Source organism: Sebastes umbrosus, chromosome 15 (genome assembly GCF_015220745.1).
Source record: "Sebastes umbrosus isolate fSebUmb1 chromosome 15, fSebUmb1.pri, whole genome shotgun sequence".
Classification (NCBI taxonomy): Eukaryota; Metazoa; Chordata; class Actinopteri; order Perciformes; family Sebastidae; genus Sebastes; species Sebastes umbrosus.
The window spans coordinates 27,852,611-27,862,610 of NC_051283.1; the positions used below are offsets into that span (position 1 = coordinate 27,852,611).

General features: G+C 37.7%; 1 protein-coding gene and 1 long non-coding RNA gene across 2 annotated transcripts in view; one reads left to right on the forward strand and one right to left on the reverse strand.

The window, feature by feature from the left end:
• Positions 1-10,000, forward strand: part of LOC119503753 (zinc finger and SCAN domain-containing protein 2-like) — a 681,462-nt gene that overhangs the window by 356,054 nt on the left and 315,408 nt on the right.
• On the reverse strand, positions 3,337-9,438 carry LOC119503871. Its single transcript, XR_005210395.1, has 2 exons — positions 9,382-9,438; positions 3,337-3,807 (listed from the first exon to the last, which is right to left on the reverse strand). It is a non-coding gene; the product is annotated as an uncharacterized LOC119503871 (long non-coding RNA).

The following is a 10,000-nucleotide window of genomic DNA, read 5'->3' on the forward strand; positions in this document are numbered from 1 at the left end:
TTATTTGTGCATCTAAATGTGAGACTTTTTCCTGCGTTCTTTTATTTTTTTATTGTTGCTTGATTTGAGCTGCACTCGTTTACTTTTACATTTTGTATCTAATATAAAAAAATAGTAAACTTGAACTTTATTTTTTTTATTATTAAGTTCAAGTACATTTCCCAAGCATACTTTATTTAGCATGTATACTAATATCAATGTACTAATAGTAGACTTGTAAGTGTACTACTTTAATACTTCTTGGGACTAATTTGTCCCGCTTTTTATTTTATAAAGGTATACTTTTAAGTATAAGTGTCAGAATAGTAAACTTTGAGTACACAACTAGTTTACTAGTTTAAGTTTTATTTTGTACGACAACTACAGTATACTATAAGTATACTGATAGTTTACTAGTTTTATACTTGTAGCCCACTTTTAGTTTATGACAGTAAACTTTGAAGTGTACCGCAATTAAACTTTTATATACACATACCGTTATGTTACTAAGAAATTAAATGTTACATTTACATAATGTAATATTATTTTTATTTTGCACTTTTTAAATTGTAAATCCTTTATCTTTGCTGTGTTGTTATTACCGTGTAAAGCACAATGAAAGTTGTCTTGCCTTTTATACATGATTGCAAGCTGCAGTTGTCCAGGAAATATCCAGTTCCTCGTGTAAACTAACGAGCTACAGACTTCTAGGGATTATCAACCACCCTGCAGACAAGCATCTGTTGCAGCCGTCCAGGAATTATCCTGTTCTCTGTTTAAATAAGTAAAAGCTGCAGTCGTTCATCCACTGCATTGTATAAATGAACCAACACAGTCTCACAGTAGTTCTTGAAATAGTCATGAAAGTCAATGTATTTGATTCATTTACATAGACATTATTTTACCTTTTTTTTCGTGATGCTTAGCACGACTCTCAACAAGATATTTTTAGTTTGTTTTCCAACGAATGTCCAGCAACACGTTTCAATTTCTGCTCCGGTGTTTTCAAAATGAAAGTACTTAGCTGGCGTTAGGAAAAGATGGCGGTTTGGGTTAAAATAACTCCAGAAGTTACGTGACAAATAAATCAACGTTGACTTCTAGCTTTACACGGGGCACCATTCATACACATTTTTCAACATTTAAAAAAAAATAATTCAACATTTTTCTGACTTTTTTCTGATTTTTTTTCTGTCAATTTTTCAACATTTTTCGAACACTTTTTCAGACATTATTCCGACTTTTTTTAGACATTATTTCAATATTTGTCCAACTTTTTTCTGAAACTTTTTCCAAAAAAAAATTTTTTTTACATTTTTCTGTCTTTTTTTAGACTTTTTTTGTAGATTTTTTGTAGATTTTAAAAAAAAAATTCAACATTTTTCCGACTTTTTTCCGATCTTTTTTCTGACAATTTTTCAACATTTTTTAGACATTATTTCAATATTTTTCCAACTCCATTCAATTTCGTGACTATTTCACGAACTGCTGTGCGACTGAGCTGAACATTTCTGCACCATCAAGTAGCTCTACAGTCATATTTATATTAGTTTTGTAGATAATGTATATATATCCTAATAATCCACAGTAGTGACTGCAGACAGAGTTCATTGTGTTCCTGTCTGGGTGGCAGCAGCTCCCAGAGTCTCCGTCCTCCTCGTCCTCCGTCTGAATCCACAGCGTTCCTGTTTGTCTGGAAGAGACAGAAACAATAATGCCTGAAGGGCAACTGGAGCTTATTGCAAACACAAAAGAGGACTCGGAGCTCCATAACAGCTCATAAATGATTTATGTCATATTTCTCTCTCTGCAGTAATAATATTGGTATTGATTCAGCTCAGATCATGAAGCTTCTCTCAGTAACAGAGACGAGTGCATGAAGGTGTGAACACTTTATTATACACGGAGTGATTTATACAATATAACTATCGAGGGGGTTGAAGTCACCTATAGAGGTTTGAATGATGCGTTCAGGTCATGATTTTATCTCTGGAAAAGGCACAGATTCATGCATGAAAAGTATCAAATAAAACATTTTACCTTCTAAAATGATGCTACTAATGATTAAGTAGTCCTGAACTGTATATCTCCTTATGGAACATATTGTTTTAACTATCCGTCAAATAATTTACTTTAGACGGATTTCAGTGAAATGAAATCTTAAACCCTTTTTGGACCGCAGATACGTTCCCTCTGAACTAGGAACCTTTTGAGGAACTCGTTGCGTTAGGGAGCAGGGTCTAACTAAGAGACATTTTACCCCCCAAAAAGACCCTGGTGGTCGGGGGGTAGTCTTTCTGAAAGTACCGGAACTTTGGCCGTCGCCATCTTGGTTTTTGGTCATCTTCATCTTGGTTTTTGTCCAAACCAAAATGTTATAATTAACTTTCATGAACAGATAACACACTGTGAAAGGGTTAAAGTTCTAAGACGAAAACACGGACAACACCCAGACCAGACAACGCCGTGGTAGCGAGCTGTCAATCACAAGGTAGCACGGCCCTAAAGCATCCCCTGCTTTATGGGGTTTAAGGCACTTCAGCATTGGCTTCACTTCTCAGACGCAGAGGTTGACCACTGGTTGTAGCTAACATCACTAACTGTTTTTATTAGTTTGATGGAATCTGAAAACTCACCACAGAGCTTTCTAACAGTTTCTCTTTTAAACTCTCCAGACTGTCGTCCTTTATTCAAATACCTGATACAACATAAGAATTGACTGTTTGTCAGGAGCAAAGAAGCACTAAACTTTAAGTTAATTTACTGTGATTGAAAATGATGCTTTGGTCATAACTTTTTAAATGTTTTGTATGTTGTACACATTGAAATTTGAGTAAATAAAACCTTTAAATTGACTTGTCTGGTCCCTCACAGTTACAGGAAATCATTTAAAGGTTTGGTGGTTTCCTCAAGGACGTCACTCTTCTTCTTCTTCTATGAAATAGTTCTTCTTCTCTTCCCCTCTCTCTGCCTCGGGCCGGCGGTGGGCCGAGCAGCATCACCAACCCGCACCAAATCAATGGACACAGTGACGCCGAGGCTGCTGGGAAATATATGTAAAACGGCGGCAGTGTCGACGGTGTCGGCGTGGGAGGACTGAAGAGTCAAACTGTCGACTCACATTTCAGACAAAAACTTCAGAGAGAAGTTCACGGCGACTAATCAGAGCGAGACGAGGTGAGACGGGAAAAACGTGACGCAGCGCTGCGACAGAAATAAAATAATAAGTCAGTCGATCCAAACTTCTGGGTTTTATAGAAAATTATTACTTTTATAGATGTAATTAGAGATATAAATCTACATTTTATAATATAAAACATGACTTTGGAGCTCAAAGAAGAAATAGCACCTTTTTTATAATAGTTTAATTCTTTAAATATTTAATAGTTTCTGACATTTACAACAAATATAACGGCTTTAATGTCACATGTCTTCGTACTGCAGCAGGTGAATTAATGCAAGAAACAAGGAGAAACATCTCTGCTGGTTTCTCTCTTTGTGTTTGTAAAAAGTTTGCAGAGATGGACGAGTCTTTGCAGCTTGGACAGCGGCGACCTTCAACGACCTTCAGTCCTCACACCTCCTCTGTAAAGGTCCCTGCTCCTCCCTCCTCCATACTAATGGGCCTCCTCTTGTCTGCAGGTGTTTCTTTCATTACTCACGCTCCTCCGTCGTGTTGCCGCCGTAGAATCTCCTGTTTCACGGCGAAAAGACGGATCGCTTCCTCTCCTTCGCGCTGCTGACCTTTCGGTGATGTATGGGGTCATCGGATCGGCCGCTCCGTCATTTACCAGATTTATGAGGCCGTCGGCAGTAAAACGTCGTGACCTATGCAAGATGAAACTCCTGGATTTTTTGGGAAGTCGCCCAACAGGTTGATTTGAGACGTACGAGAGCAGAAAGAAAAGTGAGAACGAACTCTAAATGCTTAGTGTCATCTGGTTGTTGGGCTGTGAAATTAATCAAATTTCAATGATTTTTGGTTTCCAACGATTAAGACAACAACATAATAGACGTAAAATGATTATTATGTTCCGCAGCGTCGCTCTCGTTTTGTCTTTGGTTATAAATCCAGCGCACCCTTTTCCTTTACAGCGAGGCACAATCGCCGCTAGATGTGGGAGGATCTCCTCGTGGGAACTCGCTGGCCCTCGCCGGGATTATTTCGTCCGTGGCACGCTGGACAGTTTACCATGCTTTGTGGGTGTGACTTTTTTGCTGTGTCGTCACCAGTTATATCTATAGAGAGGCAAAGTCCCGCCCCTTCCGCTGGACCACCATGGGACCTTATTTCAGAAATAATATAAACGGTAGTCAACGGAGAGAGACAAATATTTTTTTTATCCCGTTTGAATTGCTCCATGAATCACACACATGATGTTTGTCAATTTAAAAGATCATTTTTCATGTCCAGGAAGTCTCAGTTTGTTGTAAAACTGTTGAAGTATCAAACTGTGAAAATATGTCATTAGAAAGACATCAAGATGCATGTGTGTTTCCTACTGGGATGGGACATTTTTCGAACACTTTTTCAGACATTTTTCCGACTTTTTTTAGACATTATTTGAATATTATTCCGACTTTTTTCTGACACTTGACACAGATTTTTTCAACATTTTAAAAAAAATATTTCAACATTTTTTTTAATTTTTTCAACATTTTTCTGACATTTTTCCAACTTTTTCTGTCATTTTTTCAAGATTTTTCCGACTTTTTTCTATGTTTTTCAGACAATTTTTCAACATTTTTCGAACACTTTTTCAGACATTTTTCCGACTTTTTTTTTTACTTTTTTTCAACATTTTTCTGACATTTTTCCAACTTTTTTTGGAGATTTTTTCAACATTCTTTTAATTATTTTTCAACATTTCTTAATTTTTTTTTCAACATTTTCCAACTTTTTTCTGATTTATTTTCTGACCATTTTTCAACGTTTTTCGAAAACTTTTTCAGACATTTTTCCGACTTTTTTTTAGACATTATTTCAATATTTTTCCGACTTTTTTTAGATACTTTTTCAAAAAATGTGGACACTTTTTCGGACATTTTTTTTTTTCAACATACCCCGACTTTTTCTGATTTTTTTTTGTCATTTTTCAAAAAAAAATTCAAAATGTTTTCAACATTTACTTATCTTAATAATGATATAAAATATTAAGGATTATCTTATCCATATATTGATAGTCTCGAACAAGTAAAGTGTAAAAGTAAATACAAATAGAAGACGAGTAAAATAGTGAAAAAAATGAACAAAAAATAATAATTTAATTACTTTGAGGTATTCTAATCAAATTTCTCATTTTAATTCAATAATCTTTTGTTTTCTTTCTCATTTTTCTCTTCTGTCAGTCTTTGTCTCACAGTGTATCTTGTTATTGTTTAATAATCTCTTTTTCTGTCTCCATCACAAACACATCTATAATAAAGACAAACACATGATCACATCTATAATAAAGACACACATAAACAGATGTATATAATAAAGACAAACCTGAAGCAGAGCAGAGCGACGTGATGCTGATCAGTGAGGACGTTTTCATATCGGTCTTCTGAGAGATTTATATTTTATTCATCATGTGAAACGAGAAGTAAAAACAGTTTCCCACCTCACTGAACAAGATCTGTGAATGTTTGATGAAGTCTTTATGGATTTCAGATCCACGCTGCTGCAGGTCGATCACATTTATGAAGTCATATATAGACAACAAGAAAGAGTCTGGTCTGTTAATAGAAGAAGTCTCCTAACATTCACAGGTATAGCTCCATCACCATAAAATCAACATCAAACACGCCTCAGTACTGATGTTTGACTGATGTTCACCAACCTTTAAAGAATAAGACTACGTTCACATTACAGGCTTAATGCTCAATTTTACATTCATGTTTGAAGTGCATCATATCTGACATCAGTGTGAACGGATCTCTGTCCTGAAAGGAGGTGATCCAGGTGTTCCCACTCGGCCCTAACGATCACCTCCACCTCCAGCTACCTGGAACACACGAGGAACACAAGTTGTTTCAACTTTCCCCAAAACGTCTTCATAAAACAGAAGAATTCAGCTGAGTTGAAAAGATTCTTTAAACGTGACGTCTCCTCAGATAAAATATAATAAACAGAAACAATAGAATAACTTTAAATGAGACGAAGCCTTTGTCCTGTCTCATCTTCCTCTTCTTCAGATCCAGTAAACACCGCCGGTCTGGCTGCCAGGGAAACAGAAAGATTAAATATTCCTTTGAAGGATCTTAATGTGATCTGAGAGCAGCCATCAGCCATCATTAACCATCATTAACCCCGCGTGAACAACGTGTTCAAAGCTTCGTCTATACCATTAACTCTGGTTTTACTTAAAGAACCTCACGACACAGTTTCTGGACTCAACATGAGTTTAGTTCTGATTTATTCTGCTTTATTTTAACAGAAGAGACCAAAAAGAGCCTTAAAGTCCTGAATCAGTTCCTCTAACAGCTGCTGGAGCTCAGTGAGACAGGTAGAGTGTCGTTAGTCCAACAGGACACACCTGTGTGAGCTGACCACTGATCCAATAACAGAACAGAGCTGATGTCTTTATTAACAAATAGAAAATATGAAGACAGAAGTAAATTACAACCAGAATCTCAGAATTCGCCACCTTCATTTCACATCTTATCTCATGATAACACTGTTAAATGTCTGTTTATATGGATTGTGTTAGGACACACAGTAAAAAGAAATTATGCTCTCCATAAATGTCCTCACTTAAACCTTCAAATGCCATCATGTCCCCCCAGACATGTCCTCATTTTCTACAAAAGTGTCCTCATTTTGCCCCCGAAATGTCTTCATTTTACCCTGAAAATGTCCTCACTTTAACCACAAAAATACCGTCACTTTAACCCCAGAAATGTCCTCATTTTCTACAAAAAATGTCCTGATCTTCCACCCAAAAAGTCCTAAATTCCTCCAAAAAGGTCCTCAATTTCACCCCTAAAATGTCCTAAAGTCCTCCAAAAATGTCCTCATTTTCTCCCCTAAAATGTCCTAAAGTCCTCCAAAAATGTCCTCATTTTCTCCCCTAAAATGTCCTAAATTCCTCTGAAGATTTCCTCATTTTCACCCCTAAAATGTCCTCAATTCTCTGAAAAAAATGTCTGCGATTTCCAAAAAATGTGGCAGCATGAAATATAAGAGAAAAGACGAGTTAATCAGATTCTTTATCAGCATGTTGTTGGATCAATAGAGACGATGTCTTCTTCTAATCAACAGGAAACATGATGTGTGTTGAGAAGAACGAGGAAAAGGCAGAAGATGTTCATTATTTGGGCTAAATACTTATAAATTTGGGTCGCTGGTGTTTAAACTGGGTCAGAAGAGTTCGACACTTGAATACATTCACAGTGGAACACAACGTGGGACCGTTATCATGTTTCAGCCTGAAGGCAACGTATCACACTAATGAACAGAGTTAGTATTGATATTAGCATCCCATTAGCATGTTTACCAGCTCCGTCTGAAACAGTTACAACTAACTGAGAACTTTTCCTCCTAATATATTCTGGGATGTTAAATCTGCCTGACGACAGTTAATTCTGTACAAACAACCCGAGTACTGTACCGCCACCCCCGCCCGGATCCAGAACCCTGTTCAGCATCCAGGGCTCTCTGTTTGTGTTTGATCCTCCGGTGCCCTGACCTGCTTTACATCCTGGAGAAACCCCTCATTACAATATCAAAGTTAATCTATTTTACCCCCAAACGCTGAGCGCGGAGTTTTTACCTCCTCGGCAGCGACGCCTCCCAGAGGAGAGCGCCGCGAGCCGCTCCGCCGGGACGAAACTACATAACAACAACAGAAGAAGAAGAAGAAGACGCTGACAGAATCAGGCCCTCAAGTTTACCGGAGAGATCTGAGGAGGACGTTTAATGGATCTGAGAGTTTACTGCTCACTGAGGAGGAGCGGGTCCTCGCTGGGGTCAGAGGTCAGGAGGAGGTCACATTACTGTCATACTGAGAGCTGATAAAAGCCTTCAGTTGTGCTTCGTTATCGGTGAATATTTGAAAAACTCTGCAGGAGAAATTCCTCATTTTACCCTTAAAATGTCTTCACTTTAATCCCCAAATACCATCACATTCCCCCAAGAAATGTCCTCATTTTATTAAAAAAATGTCCTCACCTTGCCACCAAAAATGTCTTCATATTCCAGCCAAAAATGTCCTCATTTTCCAGCCAAACAAGTCCTCACTTTTACCTCCAAAATATCCTAACTCTATCAAAAACGTCTTGAATTTAACCCCAAAATGACCTAACAATCTCTAAAAATGTCCCCACGTTCCACCCCAAAAAAGTGCTCTTTTACTCATAAAATATCCTCACTTTAATCTCCCCAAAATGTCTTAACTTTATCAAAAAATGTCTTGACTTTACCCCCAAAATGTCCTCATTTTATCCCTAAAATGTTCTCACTTTAACCCCCAAATACGTCACGTTCCCCCAAGAAATGTCCTCATTTTCTTCAAATAATGTCCTGACTTTAACCCCAATAATATCTAAATTTTAACCACAAAAATATCCTCACTAATACCACCACTCCCCCCAGAAATATCCTCATTTTCTACAAAAATCATCCTCACTTTTACCCCTAAAATGTCCTAACTTCCTCCAACACTGTTATTCAACGTGTTCTCATCCCAACTTGTCAAATCGAGCTTTAAAACTGAGCCGCTACAACCTAAAAATCACAAGTTGTGTTAACACGTTAAAGAAATTCGGGGCGTTAAAACGAATTTGCGTTAACTTTTCCGGGTGTCATTTGTACGCCGTTTGTCCTGCACTGACTGCAACGTAAACACATCCTATGATGTAATACACCTTCCTGAGAACGGCCCGACCTCCAGCAGCCTTCATCAGGATTCATACAAATCCAGGACATTTAGTTTGTCCCCGTTGAAATCTGAAAACTATTCTCCGTGTACTTTATACTGTGATATGTAAAATAAAGGAAGTTCAGCGAGGACTGTGTTGGTGAGTTAGTTAGTGTTTTATCTGAAGGCCGGTTTGATGCGTCAGTTGTTCATCAGAGAATCAGGTCAACAGGAACGTCTTTGATATGCAGATGTTTGGTTTGTTCTGCTGACGAGGGAATTAAAACCACCTTCAGCTCTCTCTGCTGAGAGGTTCGGCTCACAACATGTTACTGCTGATTAAATAAAGAATACAGAATAATCTGAATAAAGGTAGAAACTCTTTCACTTCTCCTTCCACTCGGGTTCTCTCTCTCTCAGTTTCTGTTTCTTTTACTGCCAACGTTCCCTCTAAACCTGTGACGTCCGTGTTACTGTGATCAAACTGAACCTTTCATTGAGACCGCAGCACACCTGTGTGATAACGATGCTGTTTAATCAGCATCTTGATGTGACTCACCTGTCGGGTGGACGGATGATCTCGGTGCACACTGACACGGATTTGTGATCAAAGCTTGAGTATTTTACGTGCACAGAAAAAGTTTTAGATCTTTTATTTAAACAAGTGAACAACAACTAAAGTGTTGTGTTTATATTTTGTTTTATAATTTTATAAGTTATATTCAAACAAAGTGAACATAATCATATTCAGAACAGAGCTGTAAAGCCCCACAGGTGAAGGTAAATATGGTTTTAATGAAGAGAGCAGCTCCTCGCCTCCTCCTCCTCCTCCTCCTCCTCCTCATCCTCCTCCTCACCACATTAACTCTCTCTGCCAGATTTTAATTAATTTGAATAACATTAATGTCGGAGCTCGGCCTCGTTTCTTTCTTTCCTGCCTTTCTTCAGAAATCACTGGTTAATAGAGCGCTACAGGAATGAGTCACTTCCCGTTCCCTCGTCTGGAAGTCGATACACCAGCATCATCCAAACATATAATCATAAACATGAACCATAATGCTCCAGGATACATCCCACAATGGAAATACAACAAATAAACAGTCACATGTATACAATCACAGCCCCACAGTCTTCTGCAAATACAAAAACATTATCAAAAAGATATTCAATTAAAGGTC